The following is a 7,394-nucleotide window of genomic DNA, read 5'->3' on the forward strand; positions in this document are numbered from 1 at the left end:
GGTGTGTTATGTTGACTTTTCAGGAGGCAGTGGGAGCACAAAATCATGCCTAGGCAAGAAAAAGGAAACACTTTGCTGCATTACCAAAATGTAAAAAGCAATATAAAATCGAACTGCGGGAGAGGGAACCACATGGGTTTTTTTTTAGCCTTTGAAACGTATTGCCCATGTAAATATATTTTCTATTGAGTTTGCATGTTGTCGTTTTGAAGAATTCCCATTTTAAAAGAGGAACTTCACCAGAAAATGGAAAAATAAAAAGTTGGCTATTACAGTGTTCATGATGTGGTGGAGGGTATCCAGTGGGGAGGTCTTTACCTCAGCTTTAGAGTAGCTAGCATCAAAAGTGGAGCCGGATCAACATATGCAAAACTCACAATTGGTGCAAATGTAGCTTCAAATAGAAAATATGGAGGATCAGAGCCACCGGAATAATCTAAGGCTTTTGGGTATACCAGAAACACTGGGTACATCTGGTGCTGAAAATCTAAAAGATAATGTGGACATAATTTTCAAAAAGGTTCTGGATTCAGTTCCTTCTGGGTTAATGGAGCTGGACAGGGCTTCATTGGGCACCAGATCCAGCAAGGCTGAGGGACATGCTATATCGGCTGAATCGTTATGTTTAGAAGGAGGCTCTCCTTAGGAAGATATGTTCATTGGGCCCTATGAAGTGGGAGGTGGCCGAGGTCAAGATCTTGCCTGATCTGTTGATCGCTACCTTACAATGAAGTCTAATATAGATGGGGTTCCTCTTTCCATCTAGTGGTTCATAAGAGTAATACCTCCTTTGTGTTGGAAAGATTTGATGACTTACCAAACCCTTTTTCTCTTTTTGAGATAGAACTGTACTCAATACCAAACTGGCTACAATTGCTACCCAGTAAATATTCACGACCCACTGTTTAAGTATTTTAACAAAAGGTTACTGAGTGTGTAATGCAGGATCTGAATTAAGAGTTACCTACAATTAGCTAATTAGTGATATTATAAATTGGGTCACAATGTTTTGGGTTTAATATGTGCTCATTTCCCCTGAGTTATTTTTTTTTCTTTTCTTTCTCTCTCTTTCTACAATGTTGGTATCCCCCCACATTGTGGGGAAATGCCACGAATAGATGGCTCTCCCCTTTGATTGTGTGTTCTGGTGGCGTATACTCTCTAAATTGGCGGGATTTTGAGAAATCCCCCTTAGAAAAAGCATATTGGTTCCTAAGACTAATACTACAGTATCATGAAGAAGCTGTTGAGAACATAGTGGTGTAACTTTTGGGCTAACTATTAAGGTAAGTATGGGGAGATCCCACAACAATGTTGCACTTACCAATATACTAAGAGGTGATTTAATAGAGTTGAGGTACATTGGTTTTGGTCTGGAGGTGTCTTCAGTAAGACCCTTAAGTTCACTTAATTACATTAGGAAATGTGTTAAGGGGAATATGTAGACAAACACATTGGGAAGTATTTGTGGTCATTAGTGATGATAACCTATAAAAGCTTAGGAACTAGGTAGGGTGATGAAGTTACTAGTAACAATTTTATTCTAAATGGCGTAGGAAAAGTGTACACTTCCTATTTCATTAGATATCACTATCTGGTGGATTCAAGAAGGGAAGGGGTATGATACAAGAAGTGCCTTCATTCCTAAAAGATACACAGTGGAAAGGTCCACTTATTGGTGAGACTTTAACAGCACAAATATATCAAACAATTCAACAGTTTAAAAGAACATGCAATTTCTATTTTTACAATCTTAAAACAGACATGTAAGTTACAATACAAAGCATGAAGGTATCGTCAAAGATGATATTCCGGTGAAGATGTAGAGATAAGTCATACATGAACTGCACTTGATGCATTTCGAGACCAATCACAATCTCTTCTTCAGAAGTGCAAAAAAAGGTATGACGCATAACCTCGTATAGGGGTAAGAAGGATAAGGAGAACCGACAAAAGATTAAAAGAAAATTGATTTCCATGAGTACAGCCAGAGATTTTTCATGTGCCTCTAACAGGGAAGATGGGTAGAAGACAAAAGGGAATGGAAGTAGAAGACAATTGCCGCCCAAATGCCTCCTGGAGGGGCCCCGCCCAACCACACCAGTGGCAGACGGAGGGATTGTCTGTTCACCAATGCTGATAAGGTGGTGTAGGGGTGCAAAAAGGTGACCAGAAATACTACAGGAAAACGATGATAGCTTGGCATCAAACATACTCAAAATATGGGAAGAGAAATCACTTCAGAACTAAATGCCCAGTTTGCTGTGAAGAATGGTCATCATGGTTGCATAACGTGACCCAGAAGACTACAGGGAGGGAGGACAACTTCTGCTTCCAATCGCCTAGGAGATCGCAGCAGAAGTGGGAGCGGGTACCTGTCAAATTTGGGTACCCGCTCCCCAAAGGTCTGAAGTCTCTGGTCATCTCCTGTAGTATGTCCGCAGTCTCTGGTCATCTCCTGTACTTTGTCTGCAGTCTCTGGTCATCTCCTGTAGTATGTCCGCAGTCTCTGGTCATCTCCTGTACTTTGTCTGCAGTCCATTGGTTCAGAATATTTTTCTGGTTTTCCGCCTCTAAAATCTAGGTACGCTTTATGGTCAGGTGCGTCTTATGGGGCGAAAAATACGGTACCTGATATTTTTGACAATTTTATGAGTTTATTTTATGCAAATGTAAGGTATATGGTTTTCACCTATACATTGTAGGGACATGTATAGACCATAGTCACTATTCAGAGGGATATTGATAACTTAAAGTGGTACACATGGATATGTCTTGAAATGTTTTTTTGTTTCATTTTCTTCACATTATTAATATTGAAATTAGAGTTGTGCATTTCACATTTAAGGTGGTACACCTAGATATTTGAATAGGTACTACTGGATGTTTTGTACTCAGTTTATTTTCCTTTTTTAACATTTGTACACTATTAAGATTACAACTGGCACTGTGATTATATACAGTATTCCACATTTGAAGTGGAACACGTGGTTATTTAAATGGTTAAGTGGATTTTTTTGTTTCCAAACATTAGTTATAAAAGGTTCGTCAGTATTTTGTGAGCCCATTGTTAAGGTATTTAGTATTATTTGATAAACACTGGATTGAGTTTTATAATACTGCGTGGCACAATTCATATATATGGAGGTATTTTCACTAGTGGGAACAGAAGAGTGTATGGAGCAGTATATTACCTTACATCTAATTGGTAGCTGTGAGTGATTGTGATTGGATATGTTGGATTGATTTTTGTGAAATGCAATAAGTTACCCACACTTTTGGTAAAAAATAAAAGATGAGGCTGCACTGAGTAAATAGATACCCAACATGTCAAACCCTAAATTTGTGTGCGTCTGTAAAATGGCGACAAACTTCAGTGCCCTATATTTTCTATAGATGCTTCAAAAGCCCAATAGGTCATCAGTTTAGTGTTACAGAGGAGATCTCATGCTAGACTTATTGCTCTCACCCTGGCGTCCGTGGTGATATTTAACATTTGTATTGCAATCACCGTTTCATGCATAGGCGTCCTGACCCGTGCGTTTACATCCGTACATGAGTATATGTGGTGGTCCTCAAAATTGTGGGGGGGGGATGTTATGTGCTTGGGTGTAACTAATTTTTTCAATGCAAAAAGTTTTTTTTGCTTAACTTTTTTTTTCCCTGACTTCTGACAATTGCTGGTTATCAGCAGTACTTTCCTCACACAGTGTGAGGAAAGTGCAGCCTATAACCGGCAACTGTATTTACTGCGATCTCATCAGATACAGCTGATCACGTGGTAAAAGGCCGCTGTGATTGGCCTTTTACCACATCTCCGGCTGTGCCGGATGCTCGCTGCTTGGGGAGCACAGGGGCATGTTCTTGGAGGACGTCCATGGATATCCTCCCAGAACTAGACAACTGTGCTGTAGCCATCTTTCGGCTATAGCACGGTAGGGATGAGGTTAATGAGACATGCCGGGTCTAAAAAACCCTGCATATCTCCTCTGAATGTAATACAAAGCAATGCAGATTGCATTCATGATCAGTGTAGATGTCCCCTCTGAGAAATGCTGTCAGAGGACTGCCGATAACCGGCATTTCCTTTTTACATGCGATCAGCTGTGATTGGACACAGTTGACCACATGATAGAGCCTACATCATTGGCTTTTTACTGCGTTCGGTGATCCGCTGTGTCCCCAGGGACACAGCGCAACACCGATCGCCGCGCTCACACGGTAGCGTGCATGCGCAGCTTACGTGGGAGAACGTCATAAGACATCCTCCCAGGGTGATAGAACCATGGCCCATCCTTCATTTCCTTATATGGAGGGCGGGAGGCAGTTAAGGGCTCACTTACAGCCCTTGTTACCCCATGAAAAAAGTGTTCTATGGTGGATCACTATTCAGAGGGTGACTGGGAGATACTCAATCTCCTCCGCACCTCCTGTTTTATCCGTGCCCACAGGCTCCATGTACTTTGAACATTATCACAGGGCATTCAAAAGACAACCAAGGGTGCGCATACCCATGCACAGAATAAGCCACATGGGTTAAAATCTAACTTTTAATAGAGTTACTAAAAAAATGGCCTTTATCCAACAAACTGTGTGATTGATTTACTAACACTTGAGCACTCAGAATCTGGTGCAGCTGTGTGTGGTAGCCAATCAGCTTTTAAAGACAGCTTGTTCAATTAAGCTTTGGCAGTAAGGCTAGGTTCACATCTAGGGAGTGTGCATTTGATCAGTTTCTGCGGTGCTTTTTGCTGTGTTTTTTTTTTCTTGTTGCTAGGCAGATTTAAAATGCAAAACGCATCAAAAACGCAGCAAACTAATAAAAACCACAGGAAAAATGCATAACATGCTTTTCTGCAGTGTTTCCATTGAAGTCTATAGAATGAAAAATGCATCTTTTTGCGTTTAAAAAAAGTCCTTGACCCTTTCCAAAAAAACACACCGTGTGAAAAAGCGGAGATATAAACTCAACAAACTGCATAAGTGTGACCCTAACCTAAGGGTCCATTCACACAAGATGCGGTGGGACTGCACTAAGCGGTTATTTCAGCGCAGTCTCAGCACATGACAAGGCAAAATGCCTCGTCTTCTGTGTGCGATCAAAAAGTAGTGCATGCACTCTTTTCAGCGCGAGGCACCGCACAGCAATCAATTGAACTTAATTAAATGTCTGACATTTCAATAAAAAGTTTATTAAAAAATAATCAACCCTCAACATAAGGGCTTACAAGTAGATAGATCAGTAATTAATATACCTATAATGATTTATCTATTACACTCTTTGTATCTGCTGGTTTGCTATACACCTTTGATATAAAGATATACCTCACCTCGATTTGTACTACAACTCAAACCCATAGCCCGTCTGCAAAACGGGATGCTGCATATTGTGTCTATGTTAGACTGTAATCCATATTTGTATGTACATTGATCTGCTTTAACTTTTCCAATAAAAATTATTTTTGGAAAAAAAAAAAAATAATCAAAAGCGTAGTACAGAACAGTGATGCCCGCCAGACCACACACAACCACTGCATTATAAAGTGGTAACCTGTAAAGGTTTTTAATGTGTTGACTATGGATAACATTTTCATTGCTTGTCACCATTGCAGCGGCGGGTGAAATTTTAAAGCGCGATATGTTTAGCATCTACTCAGCATAACATCTATTTTTCTATAAAAACGGGTTATGTATTGTGTTTTGCATTAGAATTAAAAAAAAAACAAAAAAAAAACGCTTTTCCCCAAAGAATTGCATTTGAAAAATCCTACACAAATACCATGCAACATAAAAATAATTGCAAAAGCCACCAATTTATTCTCTAGGGCCTCGGTTCTAAAAACATTATATGTATATATATATATATATATATATATATATATATATATATATATGTGTGTGTTTGGGGTTCTAAGTAACTTTTTAGCAAAAAATACTAATTGTTACATGTAAAGAAAAGGTGCCAGAAAAGTCCTGGTCTGGAGGTGATAAAGCCTCCCATCATGGTCTGTGGCTCATATGCAGGGGTGGACTGACAACCCATGGGGCCCCTTGGCAATAGGGATCATGGGGCCCCTGTGTCCTTGCCCACACTCAAAGCACACCCAAAAAAGCCTATAAAAAAAAAGGTACCAGGGGCATTTCATGGGGCATCCTACTGACACCGGGCCCTCACGAGTGGTCGAATGGTCAGTCCACCCCTGCTCATATGTTCCCCTTGGGCGCCATGCACACGGGGCGTTTTGATAACGCCAGTAAAGTTAGCTGTGTAAAATCAAGTTAAAAACTTGAGTTTTTCCAGAGTTTTTTTATTAGAGTTTTTTTTGCTCAAAAAATTTCCAACCGCTTTTTTGCCGTGATTTATCGCGGTTTGACGCATTTTTCAGTGTTAGAACGTTTTTACAGCTAAAAAAACTCCTCTAGAAACCCACTAGTTCTGGGGGGTTTTTCAGCCAAAAAACATTGATTACAGTCTGTGTGCATGGACACATAGGATAACATGCTGGGTGGCTTACTGGCTGTAGAGAAAAAAAAAATGTCAAAAGCCAAAAACAGCCGCTGTAAAAACTTCCTGTGTCCATGAGCACTTTGGCCAGCCACAGATGGGTCAATTTCTGAACGATTTTTTGTTCAAAAATCGGACCTAAGAATAATCGGCCAATTTTTGCTCTGTTAGTTGGGGAGTGGCACCGGACGTTTTTTGTGGTTCCTCCCCATTTTATCGCTCATGCTGGAAAATTTGTGAAAAACGACCGATTTTTTAAATCATTGATGGCATCATCGGATTACATAACGAACAACATTTTCGATTGAAAAATCGTTCGGCATTCAACCCATGTATGGCCTGCTTTAGTTTGTCTATCTTTGCAAATTATGTCACAAAACGGTTTATCTGTATTGCAGACACATAACCCACAGAGGGGTTTAGCAGATTTTACCCCGGGGTACTCAATAAGAACTTTAGCAGGCCTTACATTGGTCAAATTACAAACAATTTTTTGATCGAAAACTGAAAACATAATTCGTTATGTAATCCGATGGTGCCACCAATTATTTTGAAAATCGGTAATTTTTCACAAACTTTCCAGCATGTCCGATAAACAAAATGGGGAGGAACCATGAAAATCGGCCCGTGCTATTGCCCCACTAACAGAGCGAAAATCAGCCGATTATTCTCAGGTCCAATTTTCAAACAAAAAATTGTTCGAAAATCAACCCATGTATGGCCAGCCTTAGGCTCTAAGTGTCGGTTCACACTATAGAAATGTTGACCAGATGAGTTCCGGGTGCATTTCTGCATGCAAGTTTTTGATACATTTTTGGCATGTTCCGGTGCATTTTTGATGCACTTTTTACGTGTCATGTTGCGTTTTTTGTGCTTTCCGGTTCATTTT

Source organism: Staurois parvus, unplaced genomic scaffold, assembly GCF_062004578.1.
Source record: "Staurois parvus isolate SC_StPar_1 unplaced genomic scaffold, SC_StPar_1.0 ptg000486l, whole genome shotgun sequence".
Taxonomy (NCBI): Eukaryota; Metazoa; Chordata; class Amphibia; order Anura; family Ranidae; genus Staurois; species Staurois parvus.